At 47.5% G+C, this 16,305-nt stretch overlaps 2 long non-coding RNA genes across 2 annotated transcripts in view; one reads left to right on the top strand and one right to left on the bottom strand.

Annotated features, from left to right (window-relative positions):
• The window catches only part of LOC310694444, a 39,363-nt gene extending 26,905 nt beyond the window's left edge, over positions 1 to 12,458 (top strand). Inside the window, exon 3 of the long non-coding RNA XR_014519709.1 lies at positions 12,188 to 12,458. This is a non-coding gene — a long non-coding RNA (uncharacterized lncRNA). The remainder of the gene's footprint in view (positions 1 to 12,187) is intronic.
• Positions 1,504 to 16,305, bottom strand: part of LOC310694389 — a 56,043-nt gene continuing 41,241 nt past the window's right edge. The window contains exons 2-4 of the long non-coding RNA XR_014519650.1: positions 4,574 to 5,001; positions 3,477 to 3,567; positions 1,504 to 2,028 (exon numbers count right to left, since the gene is read on the bottom strand). This is a non-coding gene — a long non-coding RNA (uncharacterized lncRNA). The remainder of the gene's footprint in view (positions 2,029 to 3,476; positions 3,568 to 4,573; positions 5,002 to 16,305) is intronic.

Below are 16,305 nucleotides of genomic sequence, written 5' to 3'. Positions count from 1 at the left end.
CCTTCTGCTGCCTCCTTGGACGCTCCAGGTGACCTCATGTTCTGAAGAGAAGGCAGAGTTTCAGTGTCACTCACAATATGGACCCAACTGAGAATCGTCCACATTCCCCATCCTAAAGGGAAGGTCCAAGCGGAAAACTGAGATGACAAACCTGGATATGATTTGCTTTCTTTTCTGGGCAGGAAGTCAGGAATGATGAGCATCCGGGATCCTAAGCAAAGATGGTCTCAGGTGCTGATCTTTTCTGACACCTGCAGCTGCCAATGCCTCACCTTTGCTCAGTTGCCCTTGACTGTTCCTTTGCACATCTCCCTTCTTCCTCCATTTATGTCCAGCAACCCTCCGTTCTCTGAGTCTGAATAAGGAGAGCCTCAGGATCTGAACATCTTCCAGGGAGTTCCTAACTGGGAACTTTTTAGCCATCTGGGCCAGGACAAAAGGGAAGTCTGGGGAGAACCAACCATTATTCCTTCCTTCCTTCCTTCCTTCCTTCCTTCCTTCCTTCCTTCCTTCCTTCCTTCCTTCCTTCCTTCCTTCCTTCCTTGTGATGGACCAACTCTCTTTAGAGATATTTTGTTTTCTCACAATCTGTATCACCTCAATAGTGAATGTGCTCTTTACTCGGAATGGGATCTATTTATTTTTCTTCTCCCGCTTAAACTGCTCACCACAGAGAAGGTTCCCTCCTTTCTTCTCCTCTATTAAAGCTTCACTGCAGCATCACAGATGTGTCTTGTCTTCTGCCTTCCTGGAACTTGGTCCACCGTCACCAAAACCCCCAAAGCCTCACCCCAAACCCATGTCCTGTGATGTGTGAATGACTCGTGTCCTGACCCCCCATCAGTGATATCCCAAAGACCAGCTTCCAGGAAGTCCATTAAACTCCCAGGAAGTCCACTGTTAAAGCTTCAGTGCAGTGTCACAGATGTGTCTTGTTGATGGGAGTGGGTTTGGGGGCGGCAGCGAGCTTGACAGGTGGGCTCCCTGTGTCTGTTCTGCACCTGAGCAGCAGCCTCAATGCGCAATATGGCCTCTCCTGCAACCTTCTTCTGGGATCTGCAGTCAGCTTGGCAGTTCTCTAAGACATTGAGCACTTCTGGGGGCAAAGACATCACTTTGCCATGACCCGGCTGCTTCAAAACCCACCTGAGGACCAGGACACGTCCCAGGCAGGAGCACCTCTGACTTTTTGGCCCCTGAGAGCATAATCTCTATCCAGGTTTGCCACATCACTTTTCAGACTGGGGCCCTTCTTTTAGGATAAGTATTTTGGACTCTTTACAGTAGGGTTCGTAAAGTCAGGGATAGGATTTTTTCCTCAATACATGAGTAGCCCTTGTAGTATTCCAGAAGTGAATCCTCAGCCACAAGGAACAGAAATCAACCCAGAGGCCGATGGTCCGGCCAAGATCACCAAAACACGAGAAACTTCTGTATATATTACTTCTTCTTTTTTGATAATAATTTTTATTATTTTTCAATTACAATCCATTAATAGGCTTGTTACAACAGTACCAATTTGTAATATATTAATATCAATAGTTCAAATACCAAATTATATAATTTAGATAAGGTGGCCCCCACATGCTAGAATTGATGGCTTGAATAAATAACAGAAACCTTAGCTAAAATCTTGCATGATTATTGTGTGTTCTTTTCACTAATATACTCATTTTTATACACACTTTCTCCTAAGAAACACATTTTAAATTTGTTGTGGTGCAGAATCATAGAATTGTAGAATCATAGAATTGTAGAGTTGGAATTACCCAAAGGTAATTCCAGTCCAACTCCAGGAAAAGCAATCAAGCCTCTGCTTAAAAATCTCCAATGAAGCAGAGTCCACAAACTTCTGAGGGCGCTTGGTCCACTGTCGAAAGCCTCTTACATTCGGAAGTAGAACTGGGGCCGAAAACCTGAAAAAAATGGAGTTGTCGAACCAGGGCGTAGTATCCTGGGTTGTGGCATGGGAATCATAAGACTTACTCCAATGTTGACACTGGACATCTTGGAGGAATGTTGGGGAATCTGAAATAAATCAATTTCAAGAATATGTTCACAAATATGTCGAAACAGAGGGAAATTAGTCATTAGTCTTCAGATTGCCAAACAGATGAAAAAGTATTTGATGGTTGGGCATTATTTTAAACAAGGACAGGTAGTAACTGAAAAGTATTATTATTATTATTATTATTATTATTATTATTATTATTGGGATAAAAAACCCTAAGGCCAGCTCTCTGTGACTGTTCTCCTTTCTTCCTCTGTCTGTGCTGAAATCCAGCGTTCTTCTCAGGCTGGGCTTCCAAGAAGCTTCCTCTTCCTTTAGACCACCAAGAAGAGCCTTGACCCAACAGCAGGGAGGGGAGGCATTGGCCTTCCGTAACTTATGGAACTACAACTCCGAGCAGCCCCGATGCCAGCATGGCCAAATGCCAGGGGAGACGGGAGTTTTAGTTTGGCAACACCTCAAGGGCACGGGGCTCAGCCAGGAATGGGATTCCCTTCCCAGAGTTTGAGGTGAGCATCTCTCTCTGCCAGACCTGCCTCACCCCAAAAAGTGCAAGGCTGGAAAAGTGGATCCAGGGGTGCTCTCATGCCATACACCTGCTCTTCCACACAGAATCCTAGCAGATCTCCCCCTTGCCTTCTGTGATCTCTTAGGAGGAAGAGATCCTCATTCTTCACCCTCATCAGACTCCGTTCACCAAAGTGCCAGCTCCACTTCTCAAAAGCCCTCTTAGAAGAGAAATTTCTGTCTGAGCCAAAACACTGCCAGCGGCAGTGGAACTAAGTAGGAAGGCATGTTGAAAAGAAAAGCCCCCAATAAATATCTGCCTCATGGTCTGTGCTTCTATCGTAAAAAAATATTTAGGGTACTCTCATTCCGTCTGAGACTCAGGAAACACAGTGACTGGAAATGAGGCCCCCATCGGGGGCAGCAATGGAAGTGACGATTCAGAATGTTAGAGAAGAAACTAACAATTTCTTCTCCCTTTAGATTCACAAAATGTTTAGGGGTATGCGTCCCCCTGCGTCCCCCCAGGAACAAAGCACTGCCCATGGTCTATCACTTCCTACCTTCCCTGGTCTATGAATCAATTTAAAGGTAAAGGGACCCCTGACTGTTAAGGCCAGTCAAGGACGACTCTGGAGTTGTGGCGCTCATCTTGCTTTACTGGCTGAGGGAGCTGGCATTTGTCCGCAGCCGGCTTCTGGTTCATATGGCCAGCATGACTAAGCCACTTCTGCCGAACCAGAGCAGCGCACGGAAACGCCATTTACCTTCCTGCTGCAGCGATACCTATTTATCTACTTGCACTTTGATGTGCTTTCGAACTGCTAGGTTGGCAGGAGCAGGGACTGAGCAACAGAAGCTCACCCCGTCGCGGGGATTCGAACCCCCGACCTTCTGATCGGCAAGCCCTAGGCTCTGTGGTTTAGATTACAAATCAATTTACTTAAAAGGAGCTTACCAAAAGCTGAAGAAGCTGAGCAGCCGAAGAGAGGAGATCTTCAAAAGCTCTGGTGGAAAAGCCCTACGCGCTGAGCCCTTTTATACAGTTTCTCTCTCTGCAATTGGAGCAAATACTTTGGTGAAGCATCACTAATTTGGCTAAGTATGGTCCACCTCCACTTTTGGGGCTGAACATTCCTCACCACTGAGACTCCATCCGACTGCAATGTCATGTGTTCCAATAAATCTCATGTCCTGTCAGCCTCCTCCTCCTTTCAAGGCTACGCTTCGCTTTCTTTTAACTCGGGTTCACCTTGGGTAATGTTCTTCGCGTTCCTTTTAAAGGAATTTGGGGCATTTTCTTGACTCAACCCTCCTTTAGGACCTATGGCTCTGCAGCTACGAACACACAGGATGTTGCAATCGCAGGTGAAGCACATCTTCTCCCTCAAAGGACACTGGCCCCTCCAGATTGCTAAGGGTGCTGGGAAGCAGAGCTCAGAGCGGGAGCACCGGCCAAGAAGAAGAGTTTGGATTTGATGTCCCGCTTTATCACTACCCGACGGAGTCTCAAAGCAGCTAACATTCTCCTTTCCTTTCCTCCCCCACAACAAACACTCTGTGAGGTGAGTGGGGCTGAGAGACTTCAGAGAAGTGTGACTGGCCCAAGGTCACCCAGCAGCTGCATGTAGAGTACTGGAGACGCGAACCCAGTTCACCAGATTACTAGTCTACTGCTCTTAACCACTACACCACACTGGCCAAAGCTTTGCAAAGCAAGTACCGCCAGCAGCCATGAATGGAGCGCCCCGGGGGGGGGGAATGGGCCCAAGGAGCTCCCTTGCTGCACACCTGATCTTTCAAACATAGGCCAACCAGATCCAGAACAGGACACACACACACACACACACAGCCAGCCTGCAAGTTCTGCTCTGTTGGGAGCAAGAGATCCTAATTCTTCACCCTCATCTGTTTCCACCCACAAAGGTGCCCAGCTGCCCCTTCCTTCCTTCCTTCCTTCCTTCCTTCCTTCCTTCCTTCCTTCCTTCCTTCCTTCCTTCCTTCCTTCCTTCTTTTTTTCACACACGTATTTATTTACAAGATGTTACAACCAACTTTCCCTCTCTGAGCCCAGACGGTTTCTTTGCTTACGAAGCCCTTGCTGCGCCAGAGTCCGCAAGGCAAGAGTTCTCTTGCAATTCTCTTGCAATGGAGTCCTGCAACTCTTCCTCAAAGGCCTCAGCTCCAGTGCTTCTCTCCAGAGTGCTCTACGCTCTCTGCCCTTGAATGCTGTAACTTGAGCCCCTTTCCTGCCCAGCCTGACTGTGCCAGTTCTGCCCAGCAACACGGCCAAGGCAGTCACAAAGCGCCTTGCTGGTGCATCGTGAGGAATCAGCTCTTGAATGGCTTTCCTTAACGGGGACGGGTTTCCCATGTGTACATTTCCTTCAGCTCCTCCTTTGATCTTCACAAGAGTCCCATGGGGTAGTCCACGTATCAAAGGGGCCTCCTGGCTTTGCAGAGGAGAGAAGACACTCCAGTCCCTGACACAGACAAGAAATAATAATAATAATTTATTATTTGTACCCTGCCCATCTGGCTGGGTTTCCCCAGCCACTCTGGGCAGCTTCCACAGAGACCAAAAATACACTAAGATGTCACACATCAAAAACTTTGCTGAACAGGGCTGCCTTCAGATGTCTTCTGAATGTCAGGTAGTTGTTTATCTCTTTGACATCTGATGGGAGGGCGTTCCACAGGGCGGGTGCCACCACCGAGAAGGCCCTCTGCCTGGTTCTCTGTAGCTTTGCTTCTCGCAATGAGGGAACCACCAGAAGGCCCTCGGCGCTGGACCTCAGTGTCCGGGTAGAAAGATGGGGGTGGAGACGCTCCTTCAGATATACTGGGCCGAGGCCGTTTACGGCTTTAAAGGTCAACACCAAAACTTTGAATTGTGCTTGGAAACGTACTGGGAGCCAATGTAGGTCTTTCAAGACCGGTGTCATGTGGTCTCGGCAGCTGTCACCAGTCTAGCTGCCGCATTCTGGATTAGTTGTAGTTTCCGGGTCACCTTCCAAGGTAGCCCCACGTAGAGCGCGTTGTAGTAGTCTAAGCGGACTGTTGGTTATGTACATATGCTACATCAGTGTAGCCAGCTGCACGTTTCTAAGAGTCTAATGAGAAGTGTAAGCTCAAATTTGAGTGAAATTCCTTCTGGGCACAAAGGAGTCCCAGGGGCCCAGCCAGGAGGTGACTCCTTCTCTATGGTTCCTCTTGGCCCTGGAAGCTAATCGTTTGGCCTGGCGGTAGTAATCTGGCTAAGTATACCCAACCACAGCTCAGAATTTGGCCAGAATATTCCTAGCCATTAAGACACCTCTTGATGTAATGTTTTCAGAGATGTTATCTTTCATGCCAGGCTCCTCCTTGGCACAAGCAGCTGCTTTGATTTATTTCGGCTCAGCTTCATCTGGGATGTAATTTGTGTTCCTTTTAATGGGATTTGGTTACCCCCGCACCCGTCCCAAAATCCTTCATGCTTCTGAAGCGCCACATTTGGAGGTGAAGTCATGACAGTTACAGGCACACTATACCTTTCAAGCAGATTTCACCCCCGAAAGAACTCTGGACACACTAGATTGATAAGGGTGCTGGGAATTATAGTTCTGTAAGGGGGAAACTGTTGTCTTTTTCCATGGAGTTTTCTTGGCAGGGATACTGGAGTGGCTTGCCGGTTCCTCCTCCAGGTGGATCACGTTTGGTCAAAACTCTCCTCTATGATCTGTTCATCTTGGGTGCCCTGCTCGGCGTAGTTCATAGCTTCTCTGAGTTATTCAAGCCCCTTCGCCACGGCAAGGCAGTGATCCATGAAGGGGAGTGATCCATGAAGGTAAACTACCTTGCCAACAAAGGTCCGTATAGTCAAAGCTCTGGTTTTCCCAGTAGTGATATATGCAAGTGAGAGCTGGACCATCAAGAAGGCTGATCACTGAAGAATGGATGCTTTTGAATTATGGTGGTGGAGGAGACTCTTGAGAGTGGACTGCAAGAAGATCAAACCTCTCCATTCTGAAGGAAATCAGCCCTGAGTGCTCACTGGAAGGACAGATCCTGAAGCTGAGGCTCCAAGACTTTGGTCACCACATGAGAAGACAAGACTCCCTGGAAAAGACCCTGATGTTGGGGAAGATGGAGGGCACAAGGAGAAGGGAACGACAAAAGACAAGATGGTTGGACAATGTTCTCGAAGCTACCAGCATGAGTTTGACGAAACTGCGGGAGGCAGTGGAAGACAAGAGTGCCTGGCGTGCTCTGGTCCATGGGGTCACGAAGAGGCAGACACGACTGAACGACTAAACAACAATAACAACAAGGGGGAAACTACATGCCGTTTTAGAGCAGACACTCCTTTTCTAAACAGCCTTTTAAGTGGGTATCTTTATCTGTTTTGGATTTGAAATGGTTTTGATAAATAGGATGACATTTAATTTGTCGACGGTTGAAGTCCAACAGATACCCTGTACAGTGGCATAGCGTGGGTTGTCAGCACCCGGGGCAAGGCAAGTAATTTGTGCCCCCTAACCCGTGGATTTGCGCCCCCTAACCTGTGGATTTGCGCCCCCTAACCCTAATCCCCAGATGTTGCGCCCGGTGCGGCCGGCCCCCCCTGCACCCCCCACGCTACGCCACTGACCCTGTACATTTCTTGCCCGATCCTGTTACCCAGATGGTACAAGTGCTAAAATGTTGTGTTGCTGTTGTTGGGCCTGATGATGACGACATTTTAGAAGCCATAACGTCTAGTCCTAATTCCTATTTGCAACAGGGTGGCTGTCCCTTAGCTTTTTAATTACCTGAAATGAAAGCGAGTTAATTGGCTCCAAGTAGGGAATGTTCTCCACCGACTCTCCTGAAGGCAAAGAGCCTGCTCCAGATCATTCCACCTTTGCACTTAAAGCCCTCAAGACATTTTCTCCAACAGCGCAATAAGGCTTTGTTCCTGTTCCGAAGCCTCGGGAGCAGTGGTGGAGCGTGTCTCCTGGTGCCCAGGACAGGTGATTGTCGGTGGGCCTAGGGTGGGAGGAAGGCATCGTGAGGAAGATGCGGCAGGAGAGGCAGGTGCCTTCCATTCATTGTCCTCAGACTGCTCCCTCCCTCCCTCTTGGCCATCCAGGGCAGGGATGCCTTCACAGGCCATGAGGAGAAGGAGGAACCCCAAATCCCATAAAGAGGAACACGAAGAACTTCCAAGATGAAGCTGAGCCAAAACAAAGCAAAGCAGATTCCTGAGCCAAGACGTCGCCTGACATGAAAGATAACATCTTAGAATTGGGTTACATGGTCTGGGAGGGTGCCCAGGAGCATTCCGGTAAAATCTAGACTTGACTGGGGTGGGGTATACTTAGCCAAATTAGTGACGCCATGTTGCCCGAAAAGTCCAGAGAGAAACTGTATAAAAGGCTTTTCCACCAGTGCCTTGAAACATCTCCTCTCTTCCGCCACTCGGCTTCTCCATCACTTGGTAAGTTGTCTTGAACTGAATCACTTCTTAGAGGAGAGAAGGAAGGAACTGTTTGATTATGGAACAAAATAATTTTGAAATTTGGTTCTGCAAATTGAGAGACAAGAAGCAGTTTTGGGAAGAGAAACTCAAATCTCTACATCCTAGGAGTTGTGCTACTAGGATTGTTTTTGGCTCAACATAAAATTTTAACCTAGAGTTGTATTGGGGCTTTTAGAAATGCGAAACTGGGTACTTTCATGGCTGGAGGTCCAGCTGAGGTCCAGCGCCGAGGGCCTTCTGGCGGTTCCCTCATTGCGAGAAGCAAAGCTACAGGGAACCAGGCAGAGGGCCTTCTTGGTAGTGGTGCCCGCCCTGTGGAACGCCCTCCCACCAGATGTCAAAGAGATAAACTACCAGACATTTAGAAGACATGTGAAGGCAGCCCTGTTCAGTGAAGTTTTTAATGTGTGACATTTTAATCAATCAATCAATCAATCAATCAATCAATCAATCAATCAATCAATAGACTTTATTTGTGTAGCCGACAGGCCATAGCATCAAAGGACAAACACATATAAATATAACCTCGGAGGGATGGTCAGGACAGGGAGAAAGATAATAATAACCAGATGCAGGTGAATTAATTGTGACATTTTGATGTATTTTTAATCTTTGTTGGAAGCCGCCCAGAGTGGCTGGGGAAACCCAGCCAGATGGGCGGGGTACAAATAATAAATTCTTCTTCTTCTTCTTCTTCTTCTTCTTCTTCTTCTTCTTCTTCTTCTTCTTCTTCTTCTTCTTCTTCTGGAGCCAGCTCAGGAAAAACAGATAATCAGCAGCCATGGTCCTGAGTGGTTTTGCAAAACCTTGCCTACTGTCCCTGTTCCCTGTCTTTCCGGAGAAAGCTGCTCTGGCCATGGTCACACCTGCTGCCCATGGAGCAGCTGAACTGGATTTTTGAGGCTCACTCTATGCAGGGCTGCCTTGTTCCAGCCCCACTGACCCTTTCTTGCATGAGGCAGGTCTGGCAGAGCCAGGTGCTCCCCTGAAAGCCTGGAAAGGGAATCCTTCTTTCTGGTGAAGAGAGGTGGGGAACCTCTGGCCCTCCAGACATGGCCAAACTACAGCCCTCGTCTCCTCTGCTTCCTGCAGCTGCTGAGATTTGTAGTTCAGATTCAAAGCGTTCCCCATTCCTGCTCGAGGGACAACCCTCTGCTAGATGAACCCATGGTCAGATGCATTGAAAGGAGCTCCCTGTCTTCTGAATGTAATGCTGGGTACAGATCTAGTCTCCTGACCTCAAAAGATCTATTGGAGAGTGGAAAAGGGCAGGAAGAATGATCAGGGGGATGGAGCTATGAAGAGAGTTTGCAGTGTTTGGGAGTTTTTGGTTTTGGGGGAAAGTGAGCAAGAGTCATGATGATAGGCAGGGCATGAGGAAGTTGAACAGAGAAAGGTTTTTCTTCCTCTCTCACAACACTACAATTCCTGGACAGCCAACGAAGCTGAAATGTTGGAAAATTTGGACAGAAAGGACCTATTCACACAGAACAGAGTCAAACTGGGCAAGTCTTTCCCATGGGAGGCAGTGAAGGACAGTGTGATGGCCTGGGATTCGGACTCAGAGGCTGAACCTGAGGAATCCCAGCCTGCACAGGAGTTCCCGCCTCCAGAACCAGCTGAGCCGGGGCTGGGGCCTGAGCCGGAAGGGTCCTCACCTGTGCTGGATCCTCAGGTGCAGGCACCAGCCGAGTCTGCTCTGGCCCCTGAAGTGATGGAGGACCCATTGCCTGCAGGTGCTCCACTCTCAGCCCCGTCAGAGGAAGCTGAGGTTGCCTCTGGGTCCGGTAGCCCTCCAGCCTCTCCTGAGCTGCAGAGGCTCAGGGCAGAGAGGCGGAGGGAACTAAGTTCCTGCAGGAGGAGTGCTCGCCTTAAGGCCAGGAGAGGCGAGTCACCTGTGGACCGGGGCCGCCCTATGCCTCGGGGCAGATAAAAGCCAGCCAGCCCCAGTCCCAGGAGCAACGTTGTTGGTAGCCTGTTCCTGCCTGCACCCTGTCCTGCTCTTCTGCCAGAGTTCCTAACCCCACCTGACTCCCTGCTTTGGACCCAGCTTCAACTTTGACAAACAGCCTCCATACCGCACCAACGACCTTGGACTGGACTCAGACCTCGCCTCTCGGTTAGCCCCCAGGACCAGCACAGACAGCAACTGGGATGGCTTTCAAAGAGGATTAGAAAAATTTTAAAAAGAGGAGGAGGAGGAGGAGGAGGAGGAGGCTATTGATGGCTACCAGTCACCAATGTTATGCTTTCCCTACACAATTGGGGCCAGCAACGCTTCTGAACATTAGCCGCTGGAAACCACAGGTTGGAAGAGATGTCTTGGGCCTGATCCAGCCAGCTCTTCTCATGTTCTTATGGAAGAAGAAGGTTGGATTTCATCAGAGGGGACAGGGAGCAGAAAGAGGAGACTTGGTCAAAATGGCGGGGAGGGGGGAAGAATCTTTTAGCATTTCCTATTTCAAAATCCTAATTGAATTTCTTATGCCTCATTCATCCGAATGTCCCAGGCCAGGCTACAGCAATTAAAGAATGTTAATTCAAACTCTTATTTCTTTAGGAATCCACATATTTCTGAAATTAGCTATGAAAATGTCTCATTTCAGGTTTCAAAGCTTTCCTCCAAGATGTTCAGTATCAGCCCCTCTCTGCTGCAGCAATTGCCACCCATGGATGGAACTGTTACTATTACTGTCATAACTCCAACAGGAACCTTTGTTATCCGGGTTTAACCTCTTCCTCTCTGAGTTTTCCCTTCTGCTGCCTCCTTGGACGCTCCAGGTGACCTCATGTTCTGAAGAGAAGGCAGAGTTTCAGCATCACTCACAATACGGACCCAACTGAGAATCGTCCACATTCCCCATCCTAAAGGGAAGCTCCAAGCGGAAAACTGAGATGAGAAACCTGGATATGATTTGCTTTCTTTTCTGGGCAGGAAGTCAGGAATGATGAGCATCCGGGATCCTAAGCAAAGATGGTCTCAGGTGCTCATCTTTTCTGACACCTGCAGCTGCCAATGCCTCACCTTTGCTCAGTTGCCCTTGACTGTTCCTTTGCACATCTCCCTTCTTCCTCTGCTATCTCTCCTCCATTTATGCCCAGCAACCCTCCGTTCTCTGAGTCTGAATAAGGAGAGCCTCAGGATCTGAACATCTTCCAGGGAGTTCCTAACTGGGAACTTTTTAGCCATCTGGGCCAGGACAAAAGGAAAGTCTGGGCAGAACCAACCACCAGTCTTCCTTCCTTCCTTCCTTCCTTCCTTCCTTCCTTCCTTCCTTCCTTCCTTCCTTCCTTCCATGTGCTTGACCACCTCTCTTTAGAGATATTTTGTTTCTCACAATCTGATCTTCAATGGCTCCCAGTACGTTTCTGAGCACAATTCAAAGTGTTGGTGCTGACCTTTAAAGCCCTAAACGGCCTCAGCCCAGTATACCTGAAGGAGCGTCTCCACCCCCACCATTCTGCCCAGACACTGAGGTCCAGTGCCGAGGGCCTTCTGGCAGTTCCCTCACTACGAGAAGCGAGGTTACAGGGAACCAGGCAGAGGGCCTTCTCGGTAGTGGCACCCTCCCTGTGGAATGCCCTCCCACCAGATGTCAAGGCAATAAGCAACTGTTTTACTTTTAAAAGACAACTGAAGGCGGCACTGTTTAGGGAAGTTTTTAATGTCTGACGCTGTATTGTTTTTAATATTTGGTTGGAAGCTGCCCAGAGTGGCTGGGGAAACCCAGCCAGATGGGCGGGGTATAAATAATAACAATAACAATAACAATAACAATAACAATAACAATAACAATAACAATAACAATAACAATAACAATAACAATAACAATAACAATAACAACAACAATAATAATAATATATTATTATTATTATTATTATTATTATTATTATTATTATTATTATTATTCTGTATCATCTGAATAGTGAATGTGCTCTTTACTCAGAATGGGATCTATTTTTCTTCTCCCGCTTAAACTGCTGACCACAGAGAAGGTTCCCTCCTTTCTTCTCCTCTATTAAAGCTTCACTGCAGCATCACAGATGTGTCTTGTCTTCTGCCTTCCTGGAACTTGGTCCACCGTCACCAAAACCCCCAAAGCCTCACCCCAAACCCGTGATGAGTCCTGTGATGTGTGAATGACCCATGTCCTGCCCCCCATCAGTGATATCCCCAAAGATAAACTCTCAGGAAGTCCATGCCAAGCCGGCAGCGCTTGAGATGAAGGAGGAATTCCCAGCCACCGTTTGTGCCATTCCAGGCCCTGCAGTCCTGTCGAGTTCAACCCAAAGAGTACTTTTAACCTCAGCTAGGAATCAGGCAGAAGGTCATTTCAGTTTGTATTTAAAAGCGAATCTATCTAACTCACAGCCACCCTCCAGAATTTGCACTTATTTGAATCTGTGATGCAGTTCCCCATCCAAACATTATTTATTAAAAAAGAGCAGATTTGCAGATTAGTTGTGCTGCAGAATAATTATAATTATAATTTTTTATTTATATCCCGCCCCCCCCCCAGCCGAAGCCGGGCTCAGGGCGGCTAACAACAATAAAACAATACAACATTCTAAAGTCATTTCATTAAATTTTATTTATTTATTTATTTACAGCTATTAGCCCATAAAATATGTACAAACATAAAAGGACAGAGGCATAAAAACTGATATATTCGGCACCAGAAGGAGAACATCACGATGCAAGGGTGGGTCATTGAGCAGAGCCAAATAACAGCTTGGGGCCCGGGGAGCTCCAAGGGACGGATCGCAGAAAAAGGAAAACTGAAGACGAGATCCGACATGCACTCTCATCATAACTGTCTGATTAGTTTTGGTGATGTTGTTGTTTTTTAGTGGTTTTTGTGTGTGAGATAACCGCGTTCAGGAATCTCGCCACCTGCAGAGTTACAGAGGGATCTGTGTCCTGCAAAAGTAGTGCGGCGTGTGACTCAACAGGCCTGCCAACCAAGCGCAATAAAACAGGACCCAGGAATTTAGTCCTGGCTATGCTATGTAGGGGACAGTTGAACATTATATGTGGAAGAGATTCAACAGTTTTCCCGTCACACACGCATAGCGGAGACACCAAACCCTTGGAAAATCTGTGGCTCAGCAGGTTCGATGGAAGGACATTGAACCTTGCACGAATAAATGCAAGTCGGTGTGGTACAGATGAAAGAGATGACATGTATGATGGAAGGCCAAGTGGTGGGGTTATTCCGTGATACCTGGGGGAGCAGACACCCCCACCCAGGCGAGGTTGTGTTGATTTTCAATGTCTGCTAATCTTTGCTCTATAAGGCTTTTGGCTGAGCATAAGTTCGTCTTTAAGGTGTCCGCTGGGGAAATTCCGATGCTCAGAAGTTTGGCTTGGATTTTTCCTACCCACGGATTGACAAAGTCGTCCCGCCAGAGGCACTGGAAAAGGTAATGGTCGGGAAGCCTATGCCAGCTAGACAGCCAATAGCCAAAGACTCGCTTCCAGATGACAGTCTCCAAAGATGCAATCCTTAACTCCAAACGTATGGCTGCGTTGCTCACACACATGGGGAGTTTCAGGAGGCGACGGAGAAACTGACTCTGCAATGTCTCAAGCGATGTTAAATTGGACCCTGGGGCCCAGAGCGGGGCAGCATAACAGAGGGTGGAAACCACTTTTGCGTGGTATACCTTCAATGCAGAAGGGATGTGGGAGGCTCCGTCGGCCGCAAAAAATTGGAGTAGAGTATAAAGTATTGTTCTCCCTTTGTTTAGTAAATACTGTATCTGTGGCTTCCAGCTTAGGTTGTAGTGAAAGAAGGCTCCCAGGTATTTAAATTTGAAAACCTGTTCTAATTGGACTCCATCCAACTTCCAGCTGTAAGTTTTCCGAGACCTGGTAAAGACCAGGACTTTAGATTTCTCATAATTAATTGTCAGATGGTTAAGTTTGCAGTAAGCCGCAAAAGTCTTTAGAGCTCTGCATAAACCGACTCTAGAGTAGGAAAGGATCGCTGCATTGTCGGCATATAGGAGCAGAGGGCAGCGGAAATCAGCTAGGCGGGGGGCATGAATGTTGGCTTGAGACTCATTCAGAAAGAGCTTCATATCGCTGATAAACAAGTTAAAGAGGAGTGGGGCCAAAATGCAGCCTTGGCGCACACCTCTATTTATTGGAACCTCGTTGGATAGGTTTCCCGCCGGTGTGAGTCTCACTCTAGCTGACGACCCGTGGTGTAATTGGGTTATAAGCCATAACAGCCTTCTATCTATGCCCCATCTCTCTAATTTCTTCCATAGACAGTTTCTTGGGATACTGTCGAAGGCGGCCTTTAGGTCTATGAAAGCGACACATAGGCGCCCCCGACTCGGGGCAGAATATTTTCTGGCAAATTACTTCAAATCAAATTGATTAATTCAAGGGTATTCCGTTAAAGGAATCTGGGGGGGGGGGGCGTGGTCTCCACCTGAAGCCCCAGGCGGGGGGCTAGGGCCATGGCATGACCCCTAGCGGTGACCCTGGACCAGTAGGGCTCCCCCTACTGGAGGTCAACCATTCCAAGACTCCTGCAGACAGGCAGGAGTCAGATATAGTCGTGTGGTTTCCAATGCCTAAGCCAATACCACTCACATTCTGTAACCAATAAAGTTGTGGCCTTTTTCGCCCATTAACCAAAAATACTGTTTCATGTGTCTTTATTCCACTTCCCAGGAGAGTCTGGGACCTTGCCGCGCAAACCCAGTGTGCATGTCAGAGGGTAGTGTGTCTCAGTTCTGATATCATTTTGGAAAATATGAGTTTCATAGATTCACCTTGAAATGCAAGCTAAATTGATCCACCCCTTCATCCCTGGCAAGGGCAAAAAGTATTCTCAGAAGAGTCCTCTTTCTCTTGATTTCATCAGGACTGGACACACTGGAACTTTGAGTCTGGCCAGGGGCATTTCACGAAATGAGGAGCAAGACATAGGAAGCTTTGAGAAAAAACAGGCAAGAAGCCTCTGTGTTGCTGCAGTGAAGCTTTAATGGGTAGGAAGGAAGGAGGGAACATTTTCTGTGATCAACAGGTCAAGCAGGAGAAGAGAAACAAATACATTCCAAACTAAGGAAGGGGAAATTCCACATTCAAAGGGAAGATATGCGGGGAAACCAACGAACCCATAAATGGAGGTGGTTGTATTGGGAAAGTGGAAGGCTGGAAGCTTCTCCCCAGACCTTCCCTTTAGCCCAGCTGGCTGAAAAGGCAGACCTCGGGGGTCCCCTGATTCTGACTCATCAAACGGACGAAGGCTTGGCATCAGCACAGGGAACATACACAGGCAGCAGAGGAAGAATGACCAAGTCATGTGTTGCAGAGGAAAGTTTCAGCATTGGCAGCCCTGGACATCAGAAAAGATGATAATGGATGCTGAGCATTTCTGACTTTTGGGCCCCTGAGATCACAACCTCTATCCAGGTTTGCCACATTACATTTCAGACTGGGGCGCTTCTTTTAGGATAAATATTTTGGACTCTTTACAGTAGGGTCTGCAAAATCAGGTATAGGAATTTTTCTCAAAACATGAGTAGTCCTTGTAATATTCCAGAAGTGAATCTTTAGCCACAAGGAACACAAATCAACGCAGAGGCTGATGGTCCGGTCAAGATCACTGAAACAGGAAAAACTTCTGTATATGCTTCTAGATATACTTTTTAACAGAAACCTTAGCTAAAATCTTGCATGATTCTTGTATGCTCTTGTATATTCATTTTTATACACACTGTCTCATAAGAAACACATTTTTAAATCGTTGCAGTGCAGAATCATAGAATTGTTGAATCATAGAATCATAGAGTTGGAATTACCCCAGGGGTTATCCAGTCCAACCCCGGAAAAGCAGGAATCTCAACTATGGCAGGGGCCATTCTGAGGAGATTTCACCCCTCCCATTCCAAGAATCTGCTGATGTTCTCTGCTGATTCTCCGGAGAGGAGGGGGGCGGTTTCTGCTCACTACTTATTCCGCTCCAGCCTCACATCAATTAGAGAGACTGAGTGTTAGAGAGAGAGAGAGAGTGTTATCTCTGTATAGATAAGGTTGCTGCTAAGAGCAGCTGCAGACACTCAGTGCAGTTCAGCTTCTCCATTTAGCTCTGTATATAGTTTGTATGATAGTTGTAGATAGAATAAAAGTAGTTATTCTACAGAGCTGTTCTCTGAGTGGTTTATACTCTGCTGTGCAATGACTGTCTTCGGTAGTGAATCTGGTGCTCACAGCTCTGAGTTGTGAGTCCACAGCACTTTGACCTGTTCCTGTGCAGAAGGTGGT

Source organism: Podarcis liolepis, assembly GCF_965112155.1.
Source record: "Podarcis liolepis genome assembly, chromosome: 15".
Classification (NCBI taxonomy): Eukaryota; Metazoa; Chordata; class Lepidosauria; order Squamata; family Lacertidae; genus Podarcis; species Podarcis liolepis.
This window is presented reverse-complemented; position numbering and strand designations above follow the sequence as displayed.